Source organism: Spinacia oleracea, chromosome 3, assembly GCF_020520425.1.
Source record: "Spinacia oleracea cultivar Varoflay chromosome 3, BTI_SOV_V1, whole genome shotgun sequence".
NCBI lineage: Eukaryota > Viridiplantae > Streptophyta > Magnoliopsida > Caryophyllales > Amaranthaceae > Spinacia > Spinacia oleracea.
Genome location: NC_079489.1, coordinates 143,369,635 through 143,383,978, shown reverse-complemented (window position 1 = coordinate 143,383,978; position 14,344 = coordinate 143,369,635). Strand labels below are relative to the sequence as shown.

The 14,344-nt window shown below is 39.2% G+C and overlaps 1 long non-coding RNA gene across 2 annotated transcripts; it reads right to left on the bottom strand.

Moving 5' to 3' along the window:
* Positions 1–2,313: 2,313 nt before the first annotated feature.
* On the bottom strand, positions 2,314–4,660 carry LOC130469578 (uncharacterized). Of its 2 annotated transcripts, none has more exons than XR_008930017.1 (5): positions 4,560–4,660; positions 4,261–4,420; positions 4,107–4,167; positions 3,784–3,903; positions 2,314–3,539 (listed from the first exon to the last, which is right to left on the bottom strand). It is a non-coding gene; the product is annotated as an uncharacterized lncRNA (long non-coding RNA). The 2 variants fall into 2 exon arrangements; XR_008930018.1 differs by having other exon boundaries at positions 3,788–3,903.
* Positions 4,661–14,344: the final 9,684 nt, after the last annotated feature.

Below are 14,344 nucleotides of genomic sequence, written 5' to 3'. Positions count from 1 at the left end.
GCGCTCGTTTGGCTGGGCGCGCGTTTGGCTGGGCGCGCGTTTTGGCTTGCTGGGCGATGGCCTGGCTACGAGCTGGGCCCTCGTCCGATGCTTATTCGTACGATACGCTCCCGATTAAATTTCCGATTCCGGAATTCATTTCCGATACGAACAATATTTAACATTTCCGATTCCGGAATTAATTTCCGTTTCGAACAAATATTTAATATTTCCGTTTCCGGAATTATTTTCCGATTCCGATAATATTTCCGATTCTGACAATATTTCCGTTTCCGGCAATATTTCCGATTCTGGCAATATTTCCATTTCCGATAATATTTTCCGATACGTACCATGTTTCCGTTTCCGGCAACATCTACGACTTGGATAATATTTATATTTCCGATACGATCCATATTTCCGTTTCTGGCAATATCATCGTTTCCGGAGTATTCATTTCTTGCTTGTGACGATCTCAGCTCCCACTGAAACCAAGATCCGTCGATTCCGAATATTCATAGATGGAGTATTTAATGCCATTAAATACTTGATCCGTTTACGTACTATTTGTGTGACCCTACGGGTTCAGTCAAGAGTAAGCTGTGGATTAATATCATTAATTCCACTTGAACTGAAGCGGCCTCTAGCTAGGCATTCAGCTCACTTGATCTCACTGAATTATTAACTTGTTAATTAATACTGAACCGCATTTATTAGACTTATCATAGAATGCATACTTGGACCAAGGGCATTATTTCCTTCAATGTTAATTAATACTGTATCGGATTGACCATGAGAACGCTTTAAGAGATTAAAGTCATGTCATAGGTAGTTCTCATTAATGGTGATTAGAGACCGTTCCTCAGAACATGAGCGATTATGTCTGCTCGTTTGAGAATTAGTTCGCTTTGATACTAGCTAAACGTCGCACCGTAAAAGGAGGCTATAAAAGCAGTTATTGGGCGTACTATGAATCACAGTGAGTGTTCATCGATTGCAAGAATGGATTGTCCTCCTATCTTTGATAGGATATGGTGTTGTTGTGTAACAAGGCCTCTCGGAGAGTTAGATAGTGTAAAATGCATGGCCGTGCTCAGAATGGTTAGGCTTAACCTTCTGCAAAAGTTTGATAGTTGAACTCTGTAATCCGAGAAACACTTCTGGACCTAATAAGGATGGCTTGGATCTTACCTTTTGTTCAGTAAGTAACACTAAGTGACAAAGGAATGTGGATGCACACTTGTCTGAATGACAAGTGGGAGATTGAAGGAAATGTGTCCTTCACCAAGGTGCATTAAGTCTAATACCAAGGTTCAGATTAATTGCGAACAATTAATTCAGTGAGATGAAGTGATCGGAACAGCTAGCTGGAGCAATGCTTCCGATCAGTGAGTTCTAATGCATATTTGAACTCACAACTTACTCTTGACTGAACCTACAAGGCCACACCAATGACACGTAACAGATCACCGGATTAAATGAATCGGAAATTCATTTAATAGCTTTTCGGGAATTAGTTGGAAAACGTATTATACGATACGACCTTGCATCGGAATCGTATATCGTATCGCGAATATTCGTAAGCTAGGCGAAACGAATAAATCGTATCGTACGACGGTGATTCTTCGTATACGAAACGATAATTAAATAATATATCGGAAATATATTATTTGCGGATACGGAAAGGGGCAACGCTGCCAGCCCAACGAGCCAAGGCGCGCAAGCGCGCAAGGCCCACTGGGCGTAGCAGCGAGCCAGCGCGCAAGGCCCAAGCCTTGGCTGGGCGCGCGCGCGCATGCGAGGATCAGCAGCAGTAGCGCACACAACGCGGCCCAAGGCCCAGCGCCTGTGTGGCTGTGGGCGTGTGGGCTTGCACGGACGGGGCTGGCTGGCGCATGGCCTATGTGCCTTGGCCGGTTGATATTATAACCTAAGGGTTATAATATTAATCCATCTCACGTCTTCCAATAACCTAATGCAAAAATCAGATTACACATCAAACCCTAAGGAGGAGAGAGAAACCCTAATTCTCTCTAGCCTCCATGGATGTGTTCTTCCCAAAAGCACAAACTCTTGAATGATTGTCTAAGCTACGATTATCAAGACGGATCTGATCGTGTCGGTGAACCAAGTAGAGGAACGACAAGTGGAGTTCTTTGTTCGTGTTTGTTGACAGATTATTGTGGAAAACACGCTTCGAATGTAAGTTTGCTTAATCTGTGCTTTATACATGTTTCCTGACTTTGGGGATTGTTCCGCACATGTTATTATGTTTAACTGTATTCCCCTACAAGACTTCGTATAAAAATAATATTTCTATATGGAAATACAAAATCAAGTTCTCACTTAATTTCCCTTAATCGTAAGAAATAAAAAAGAACATCCAACACTAAGTTCCATCCTACATTATCCTAGAAATACATAACTCAACGAGTACATCAAATGATTTGGTGTTAACAAAGCTGAGTTTTGTTGATGGCTTGATGAAGAAGCGTCCCTTTTTTAAAATGTATAATACTTACAAAAGGAAAAGGAATTAAAAAAAATTAAGTTACACTGTTAACAGAAATAAATTGGAATATCGCATTATATAGTCCATAACAGGTTAAGTAATACATCACGTACCCTACTTACTCCTCTGTTTTAAAATTAGAAATTGAAAATAATGCCCAAAAGTTTACAACTTTTCTACACTTAGAAATAAAAAAATGGAAGGAATTAAAAGTTCTAAAGGGTGAGTATCAAACCTGAGAAGATATATCTTTTAGTTCCTCATAAGCAAGCATAGCCAGAAATTTTTGCAACAACCGTTGTTCAAAATCATCTATTGATCCACCAGAACTTTTAGCCCTCTAACAATCATGCAAGTCAAACACATATACCGATACACGATGGAAAATTTACTTGCGAGATTCTTAGCTCCAACATTTACTCAAAGGTACTAAGCACATTCAACATCCAACTAAACACAAACTTATAAGATGATAACTAGTCTGTTGCAACAAGTAAACTAGTGCGAAAAGTTTATGTCAATCAACACATGCCCAATAAATCACTAATTATGAAAATCAAGAACATATTGAATTGCAGAATGTTTTTTTTTGACGGGTAAAATAGGTAGTTATCATTCAATCAAAGTCTTGTCCATCAGAACAAGGGGTAAAATGTTTGGTGGGTATTCATTATACCAGACAAGTTCCTCATCAAAACAGAGGGAGGTTCTAGCCATTGTATTTGCCACTTTATTACATTTGCTGGTAGGAAAAATGAAGTTGCAATCATAAAACTAATAGCATATGCAGCAATATCATTTACCATCATCTGAACTCTCGTCGCTTCCTCCCTCTTCTTCTGCAGCATCAAGACCAGCTTAAGACAGTCCATCTCAACCTCTGTCAATCTGTAGCCAGCTTTATAGGTGAATTTTAGACCAAACAAAACAGCAGTAGCTTCAGCTTACACCACTGACATGCAGCCCCCCCAATGTCCTTCCTGCAATCAATAGCACATTCCCCGTATCATCTATGACAATAGCTCTGAATCCCCATCTTGCTGCAGTGCTGCATCCGTGTTTAACAATATGAAAACTAAATTGCAGGTTAATACTTAATAAGTTAATAGTATGAAAACTAAATTTTCAATTCATGTTAACAAAATATTTATCACAAATGTTTTTACAAATTATTGAACTAGATAAAATAATTATAATACACATCCAATTATCCATCTCATTCACATAAATAAAGAAATTGCAATGTAAAAATAGATTTATTCAAAAAAACAAAAAGGTAAAATCCGAGTTACCGACGAGAGATCTGATGTGCTCGCAAAACGAAGGCCTTGAATTTGATTTTCGATGATCCAATCTTCAGATGTTGGATATTGAGTTGGTTGTTTTTGAACCAATCTATATCATCAAATTATCTATGAAAGTACAAACCCCACTTCAAAATCACAAATTATATAAAAAAAATTGCGAAAAGATAGCTTAGTTTAGTAATATAAACAAGAAATATAGCAAAATTTAAGGCCAGAAACCCTAATCAAAATTTAGACCAACAAAATTGAAAATTTCACTCTGAAATTGCTAATTAAAAGTGAACCCAGAAAATGGAGAGTAAACAAACCTCGTATTTCAACATATAAAGCAAGGTGGTTTTCGGGATTATCGAGAGCTGAAAACAAGATCTTCGCAAAGAATAAAAACACAATCGTGAATTGATGGAATGTTAGGATTAAGATATTATAAGTTTATTAAAGAAGAAGAAGATGAAAACTCACCAGGCGAGGGTTTGAGAAACAACGCCTTCGTGTGCTTGCGCACATATCCAATTTGCAGGCCATAAACATCTTTTTCGCACAGCTCTTCATTTCATCCCTCCTTTCTTTTCATTTGACCGACGAACATCAGCAGCAACAAACCAATTTCGCCCCTTTTCTCCTTCAAACAATTTCAAATCTTCATAATTTTCCTCAAATCCTTGATGGTTTAAAGCAAAGAATAAAAACGCAATCTTGAATTGATGGAATGTTAGGATTAAGATATTATAATTTTATCAAAGAAGAATATGAAAACTCACCAGGTGAGGGTTTTAGAAACAGCGCCTTTGCTACCTTTTCCAAGGGTTTTACTCAATTTTCCTATATGGTTCAAATATTTTGACACCCCGCGTTATAGGTTTATTGGAATTAACAACGAAAAAATATATGTTTTTTTCTTTTTAATTTGTAAATTCAATGTTAACGACAACTAACCGGATTTTTCGTTACTACTCCCTCCATTCCTAAATGTTCTTCCCGTTTCTATTTCGGGTGTTCCTATATGTTCTTCCCGTTTCTATTTTTGGACATGACTTTTTACCATGAATTTCCCCACCATCCCTTATTTAATTCATTCACATTTTCCTATTCACCCACCCAACCTCACTTTTATGATTTTTTATTACTTTATTAAAAATTTCTCCTCTCTCCTTCATTTCTTTATTACTTTCCATTACTACTTTATTACTTTCTTTTACATTCAATCATTACTCTTACACCCAATCATTACAAGATTCCATTTTCTTAATTCCAACACCATTTCCCAACCGGGAAGAACAAAAAGGAACAGAGGGAGTAATATGGAATAATATGGCCTTTCACGACATGTTTGTTGTTTTTTCATTATTGGGTTGTCGTTAAAGATAAGAATTCTAGTAGTGTTTGAAAGTGAATATACCAGTCTGGGTAATTCATGCTCATGGGATTTTTGGTCAAGTCATCGACCTTTTTACAAGAAAGTCGTTTCACTTTGTCGTTGTTTATGGTTACAATATAGTGGACCAAAGGAAGGATCTCTGGAGCTTTCTGAACCAGGTGTGTTCTCAAGTTCATGGTCCTTTGACACTTATTGGTGATTTTAATGCTGTGCTTTTTTCTGAAGATAGGTTTAAGGGTAGTCCTACTTGTAGACACCTAATTTGTGTATCCCCTTTGGGATGATGACGATACCATTATCCTTGTTAGGCGATTGGAGTAACTCCAGGCGGAAATCCGAATTGCTAAGAACACCTCCAAAATCCAAGGTCCAAAATCCAATCCCCGAGGTCGTTCCCCTCCAGGAACTCGGTACAAAATACAACTTCCAAAATCCAATTTCAAAATCCAAGTTCAATCTCAATTAGTGGACCATCCCATTGGTCTTACTAGGCCTTTTCCACTCAAAATCATATAAGGCAAGTCAAATTCGGGCGCCGACCCACAAAACCGAGCATGCCGTCCCCGCCCCGTAAAACCGGAATTCAAAAACCCGAGAAAGGTTTGTTTTTAGACGCAAATTCAAGCCTTAACCTCCAAGAAAACACTACACGCCAAACATTGTACTATTCGTACGAAGGTACACCCATACAAGACAAATCAAGGACGGCATCTTTTCGTCCTTTTTGGCGGCATTCAGGACACGTCAGCAGCGCCCAGCGCTGGCCTGGCGCCAGGCGCTGGCGTGTGCTGGCGTTTTGCACCATTTCCCTCCTACAAATACCCCTCATTTCCATCGAAAAAAGGGGGAGCACAATAAATACAACGTCGTAATTTCGACATTACTCCTCACAATACAAACCTCAAAATTCTTCAAATACACATAAAAAAATTTAAAAATTCAAGAGCAATTGGGAGCTCGTGCCTAAGCCTAACTAGGTAAATCCGAATCCCATTTCAATCAATTATGCTATTTTGATTTCAAATGATTAGAAAGTTGGTGTTTTTTGCGATAAAAAACACCACTTGCAACAATCATACATGCTTTTTCAAAAATACAAACTTTTTCAAATACAAAATACAAACTTTCAAGATTCAAGGATGTTCAAAGTTGTTTACATTCATCTCTTTGAACTAGATTCACCTTCAAATGTGGAGTAATTAAAGATGACTCCTTTTAGCATTTAAAGGTTTAGTCTTTTGAGACTCAAGACTCCATTTTTCAATATACAAGTTCAAGTTTTCAAATTTCAAAGATCCCACCATGTTTAGGGTTGTTCATAACTACCTCTCTAAACTATGATCATTTCAAGTTCAAATTTCAATCATTTCAATTTCAAGTTTCAATTTTTTTCAAAGTTCAACCCTTTCAATATTCAAGCTTTCAATTTCAAGTTCAGTATGCAAAATCTAGGACATTTGGGTTGAGCAACCTCTCCCAAGTTGAGATTTTTCGCTTTGAATTCGTGTCGGGCGCACTTATTTTTAAGGAGCCTCTTGGCGTTCGAATTTCATGTGCCCAAGTACAAGTTTCAATTATGCACCTTTCAATATCGCAATTTCAATATCGCACCTTTCAATATCGCACTTTCAATATCGCACTTTCAATACCGCAATTTCAATACCGCAATTTCAATACCGCAATTTCAATTTCGCGCTTTCAATTCCGCACCTTTACTTCCCTAATCCATTTCTAGGCAATGTGGACCTACTCCCTAGTCCTTTTCTAGGGGGTCTTGTATTTATTAATTCCGCACTTTATTTAGTATTGTGATGTTGCTTTATGTGCTTTATTGCTTTCATCACCAACATGCTAAATAGAACAAAATACAAAGGTTACATCACGCTTAACGAAGATATTTTTGGACAAACCGGCCTTAGGTTCCTTAAATAAATCTTTAAAGCAAAGTGACCACCGTACAATTAAAAATTCTATTTTGCTCTAAATTTCAAACCCACATAGTATAATCTTAGGGTTTATTTTCGAAACAATATTGTGCCAACGTACTTGAATATTTCTAAAGCTCGCCGAATAAGCATTTTCGTTCCCAAGCCCGGATCTCACCCATCCGTTTCAAGCATTCAAGGCCTTATCCAAAAATAGAGCCATTTTACGGTGTTCCCAAACGGGACCTAAAATAAGTTTGGTGGCGACTCCTTCGAGGTGCAAAAATAATTCAGCGGTTCTCTAAACGAACCGCCGCGTGCCAACCCCCCCATTGTAGGAAACGTGAGATAAAAAAAAAACCCTACAATTCTTAGCGACTCCGCTGTGGAGTTTTCTAATTTCAATTTCGAAAATGAGAGCAAATTTCGAGAAACCAGCCACCAATCTGCCGAAGTACTGGATGCCAGCATTGGCGCCAGGCGCAGCCCCTGCGCCCAACGCCACTGCCTGCATCCAGGACAGTGGCTCAAAGTGGCTTGTTGCCCACTTTTGCTCAACTTTTTGTGTTGGGAGTTAGTCTGTTTTTGCATCGGGAAGGACGCTCCCAAGCCTCGTGAACGAGTGCCGAAAAACGGGCTTTACAAATACAAATTCAAGTACGATTTCAATTTTAATTTCTAGGCATTTCATGCATTTTTCGAAAACCATATTGTGCAAAATAAATTTCTACCTTTGCCCAAACGGATGTGTTCTACATTCGGGCTAGCCCCGGGGGCAACGAAATGGTGACTCTCCAGACGGTTCCCGACCAAAGTGTGTGACCATTTCTGCGCCTACCGAAACTTGGCATTTGCTTGACATTCCCGATGTCAAGTATGGAGGCCGTCTGCCGACACACACTTCCCTTAGGAGGAACGTGAAAGCTTGTCACCGGATCCGTCTCTTAGCCAAGTACCTTTTTGACACCCAAAGCCGACCACTTGCATCATACAAAAACTTAGACCGACCTTAGGTTGAGAACTTTGCATGTCGCATTCATATTCATGATTAGTATGACAACGTGCTACTTGTGCATTGTGTGGGCGTCTTTGCACGCGTGAATGGATAACCTCGAGTTCTAGCTTGCCAAAACCAATTAGCCTCCAACTAGGAAACCAAACCCCTAGGAGCATCATTCAAACCTCATGCATCTAAAACGCCGATTTTAGGGTCTTTTAGGGTGTCACTCCATTTGATTCAAAACCCTTAAACATGCCTCACGCACAAATGCCAAATTCAAGTTCAATCCAACGGCGTCATAATGCCGGATTTTCAAGTCCAAGCTACAAATTCAAAATTCAATCCAACGGCGTCATAATGCCGGATTTTCAAGTCCAACTTTCAAGTTCAAAGTTCAATCCAACGGCGTCATAATGCCGGGTTTTCGAGTCAAAATTCCAAGTTCCAAGTTCAAAATGCAATCCAACGGCGTCGGAATGCCGGACTTTCTATTTTCAAAACCTCAAGTTTCCAAGTCAAAACGCAATCCAACGGCGTCATAATGCCGGATTTTCTAGTCCAAATTCCGAGTTTCAAAGTTCAAATTCAACCTTTCTAGTCCAAAACCTCAATTTTCAAATACAATCCAACGGCGCCATAATGCCGGATTTTCTAGTCCAAATTTCGAGTTTCAAGTTCCAAGTAAAGACTCAATCCAACGACGCCTTAATGCCGGATTTTCTAGTCCAAATTTCGAGTTTCAAGTTCCAAGTCAAGACTCAATCCAACGGCGCCTTAATGCCGGATTTTCTAGTCCAAATGTCAAGCCTTAAATTTCAAATTCGAAAACCACAAATCCAACGGCCTCATGCCGGATTTTCAATTTCAAACATTCAAGTCTTCAAGCACCGAAGTCAAGTTGCCAATTCCAAGTCTCAAAACCGTGAATTGATGGAATGTTAGGATTAAGATATTATAAGTTTATTAAAGAAGAAGAAGATGAAAACTCACCAGGCGAGGGTTTGAGAAACAACGCCTTCGTGTGCTTGCGCACATATCCAATTTGCAGGCCATAAACATCTTTTTCGCACAGCTCTTCATTTCATCCCTCCTTTCTTTTCATTTGACCAACGAACATCAGCAGCAACAAACCAATTTTGCCCCTTTTCTCCTTCAAACAATTTCAAATCTTCATAATTTTCCTCAAATCCTTGATGGTTTAAAGCAAAGAATAAAAACGCAATCTTGAATTGATGGAATGTTAGGATTAAGATATTATAATTTTATCAAAGAAGAAGATGAAAACTCACCAGGTGAGGGTTTTAGAAACAGCGCCTTTGCTACCTTTTCCAAGGGTTTTACTCAATTTTCCTATATGGTTCAAATATTTTGACACCCCGCGTTATAGGTTTATTGGAATTAACAACGAAAAAATATATGTTTTTTTCTTTTTAATTTGTAAATTCAATGTTAACGACAACTAACCGGATTTTTCGTTACTACTCCCTCCATTCCTAAATGTTCTTCCCGTTTCTATTCCGGGTGTTCCTATATGTTCTTCCCGTTTCAATTTTTGGACATGACTTTTTACCATGAATTTCCCCACCATCCCTTATTTAATTCATTCACATTTTCCTATTCACCCACCCAACCTCACTTTTATGATTTTTTATTACTTTATTAAAAATTTCTCCTCTCTCCTTCATTTCTTTATTACTTTCCATTACTACTTTATTACTTTCTTTTACATTCAATCATTACTCTTACACCCAATCATTACAAGATTCCATTTTCTTAATTCCAACACCATTTCCCAACCGGGAAGAACAAAAAGGAACAGAGGGAGTAATATGGAATAATATGGCCTTTCACGACATGTTTGTTGTTTTTTCATTATTGGGTTGTCGTTAAAGATAAGAATTCTAGTAGTGTTTGAAAGTGAATATACCAGTCTGGGTAATTCATGCTCATGGGATTTTTGGTCAAGTCATCGACCTTTTTACAAGAAAGTCGTTTCACTTTGTCGTTGTTTATGGTTACAATATAGTGGACCAAAGGAAGGATCTCTGGAGCTTTCTGAACCAGGTGTGTTCTCAAGTTCATGGTCCTTTGACACTTATTGGTGATTTTAATGCTGTGCTTTTTTCTGAAGATAGGTTTAAGGGTAGTCCTACTTGTAGACACCTAATTTGTGTATCCCCTTTGGGATGATGACGATACCATTATCCTTGTTAGGCGATTGGAGTAACTCCAGGCGGAAATCCGAATTGCTAAGAACACCTCCAAAATCCAAGGTCCAAAATCCAATCCCCGAGGTCGTTCCCCTCCCAGAACTCGGTATAAAATACAACTTCCAAAATCCAATTTCAAAATCCAAGTTCAATCTCAATTAGTGGACCATCCCATTGGTCTTACTAGGCCTTTTCCACTCAAAATCATATAAGGCAAGTCAAATTCGGGCGCCGACCCACAAAACCGAGCATGCCGTCCCCGCCCCGTAAAACCGGAATTCAAAAACCCGAGAAAGGTTTGTTTTTAGACGCAAATTCAAGCCTTAACCTCCAAGAAAACACTACACGCCAAACATTATACTATTCGTACGAAGGTACACCCATACAAGACAAATCAAGGACGGCATCTTTTCGTCCTTTTTGGCGGCATTCAGGACACGTCAGCAGCGCCCAGCGCTGGCCTGGCGCCAGGCGCTGGCGTGTGCTGGCGTTTTGCACCATTTCCCTCCTATAAATACCCCTCATTTCCATCGAAAAAAGGGGAGCACAATAAATACAACGTCGTAATTTCGACATTACTCCTCACAATACAAACCTCAAAATTCTTCAAATACACATAAAAAAATTCAAAAATTCAAGAGCAATTGGGAGCTCGTGCCTAAGCCTAACTAGGTAAATCCGAATCCCATTTCAATCAATTATGCTATTTTGATTCAAATGATTAGAAAGTTGTTGTTTTTTGCGATAAAAAACACCACTTGCAACAATCATACATGCTTTTTCAAAAATACAAACTTTTTCAAATACAAAATACAAACTTTCAAGATTCAAGGATGTTCAAAGTTGTTTACATTCATCTCTTTGAACTAGATTCACCTTCAAATGTGGAGTAATTAAAGATGACTCCTTTTAGCATTTAAAGGTTTAGTCTTTTGAGACTCAAGACTCCATTTTTCAATATACAAGTTCAAGTTTTCAAATTTCAAAGATCCCACCATGTTTAGGGTTGTTCATAACTACCTCTCTAAACTATGATCATTTCAAGTTCAAATTTCAATCATTTTAAGTTCAAGTTTCAATTTTTTTCAAAGTTCATCCCTTTCAATATTCAAGCTTTCAATTTCAAGTTCAGTATGCAAAATCTAGGACATTTGGGTTGAGCAACCTCTCCCAAGTTGAGATTTTTGGCTTTGAATTCGTGTCGGGCGCACTTATTTTTAAGGAGCCGCTTGGCGTTCGAATTTCATGTGCCCAAGTACAAGTTTCAATTATGCACCTTTCAATATCGCAATTTCAATATCGCACCTTTCAATATCGCACTTTCAATATCGCACTTTCAATACCGCAATTTCAATACCGCAATTTCAATACGGCAATTTCAATTTCGCGCTTTCAATTCCGCACCTTTACTTCCCTAGTCCATTTCTAGGCAATGTGGACCTACTCCCTAGTCCTTTTCTAGGGGGTCTTGTATTTATTAATTCCGCACTTTATTTAGTATTGTGATGTTGCTTTATGTGCTTTATTGCTTTCATCACCAACATGCTAAATAGAACAAAATACAAAGGTTACATCACGCTTAACGAAGATATTTTTGGACAAACCGGCCTTAGGTTCCTTATATAAATCTTTAAAGCAAAGTGACCACCGTACAATTAAAAATTCTATTTTGCTCTAAATTTCAAACCCACATAGTATAATCTTAGGGTTTATTTTCGAAACAATATTGTGCCAACGTACTTGAATATTTCTAAAGCTCGCCGAATAAGCATTTTCGTTCCCAAGCCCGGATCTCACCCATCCGTTTCAAGCATTCAAGGCCTTATCCAAAAATAGAGCCATTTTACGGTGTTCCCAAACGGGACCTAAAATAAGTTTGGTGGCGACTCCTTCGAGGTGCAAAAACAATTCAGCGGTTCTCTAAACGAACCGCCGCGTGCCAACCCCCCCATTGTAGGAAACGGGAGATAAAAAAAAACCCTACAATTCTTAGCGACTCCGCTATGGAGTTTTCTAATTTCAATTTCGAAAATGAGAGAAGATTTCGAGAAACCAGCCACTGATCTTCCGAAGTACTGGATGCCAGCATTGGCGTCATGCGCAGCCCCTGCGCCCAACGCCACTGCCTGCATCCAGGACAGTGGCTCAAAGTGGCTTGTTGCCCACTTTTGCTCAACTTTTTGTGTTGGGAGTTAGTCTGTTTTTGCATCGGGAAGGACGCTCCCAAGCCTCGTGAACGAGTGCCGAAAAACGGGCTTTACAAATACAAATTCAAGTACGATTTCAATTTTAATTTCTAGGCATTTCATGCATTTTTCGAAAACCATATTGTGCAAAATAAATTTCTACCTTTGCCCAAACGGATGTGTTCTACATTCGGGCTAGCCCCGGGGGCAACGAAATGGTGACTCTCCAGACGGTTCCCGACCAAAGTGTGTGACCATTTCTGCGCCTACCGAAACTTGGCATTTGCTTGACATTCCCGATGTCAAGTATGGAGGCCGTCTGCCGACACACACTTCCCTTAGGAGGAACGTGAAAGCTTGTCACCGGATCCGTCTCTTAGCCAAGTACCTTTTTGACACCCAAAGCCGACCACTTGCATCATACAAAAACTTAGACCGACCTTAGGTTGAGAACTTTGCATGTCGCATTCATATTCATGATTAGTATGACAACGTGCTACTTGTGCATTGTGTGGGCGTCTTTGCACACGTGAATGGATAACCTCGAGTTCTAGCTTGCCAAAACCAATTAGCCTCCAACTAGGAAACCAAACCCCTAGGAGCATCATTCAAACCTCATGCATCTAAAACGCCGATTTTAGGGTCTTTTAGGAGTGTCACTCCATTTGATTCAAAACCCTTAAACATGCCTCACGCACAAATGCCAAATTCAAGTTCAATCCAACGGCGTCATAATGCCGGATTTTCAAGTCCAAGCTACAAATTCAAAATTCAATCCAACGGCGTCATAATGCCGGATTTTCAAGTCCAACTTTCAAGTTCAAAGTTCAATCCAACGGCGTCATAATGCCGGGTTTTCGGGTCAAAATTCCAAGTTCCAAGTTCAAAATGCAATCCAACGGCGTCGTAATGCCGGACTTTCTATTTTCAAAACCTCAAGTTTCCAAGTCAAAACGCAATCCAACGGCGTCATAGTGTCGGATTTTCTAGTCCAAATTCCGAGTTTCAAAGTTCAAATTCAAACTTTCTAGTCCAAAACCTCAATTTTCAAATACAATCCAACGGCGCCATAATGCCGGATTTTCTAGTCCAAATTTCGAGTTTCAAGTTCCAAGTAAAGAATCAATCCAACGGCGCCTTAATGCCGGATTTTCTAGTCCAAATTTCGAGTTTCAAGTTCCAAGTCAAGACTCAATCCAACGGCGCCTTAATGCCGGATTTTCTAGTCCAAATGTCAAGCCTTAAATTTCAAATTCGAAAACCACAAATCCAACGGCCTCATGCCGGATTTTCAATTTCAAACATTCAAGTCTTCAAGCACCGAAGTCAAGTTGCCAATTCCAAGTCTCAAAACCTCAAAGTTCAAATGCCAAAGTTCATGGCCGGCGTAATGCCAACTTTTCAACTCTAACCTTCAAACCTCAAATTCCATGTCAATCTTTCGAATTTCAAGTCCTATACTAAAAACTTCAAATTCCAAATACATGCCGTCGTAATGCCGACCTCAAGCTCGAAGTTCAAAAATTCCAAACCTTCAAATCTCGAATCCTACACTCCAAGTCCACGGGGGCATAATGCCGGACTTTCAAGTTCCCAAATTCAATGTCTCAAATCCACGGCGACACAATGCCGGATTTTCCAAATACGAAACTTCATGTTCTACATACAAAATGCGTCCTTTCCCATTTTAAAATTCAAACTTCGAGTCAAACTCAAATTTCAATCGGGTTGAAAATCCTCTCAAATAATACAAGTTCAAATTCGACGGGTTGAAACTCCCCAGAAATAATACAAGTTCAAGATTCTATCTACGGGTTGAAAATCCCCTGAAATAATACAAATGCCAA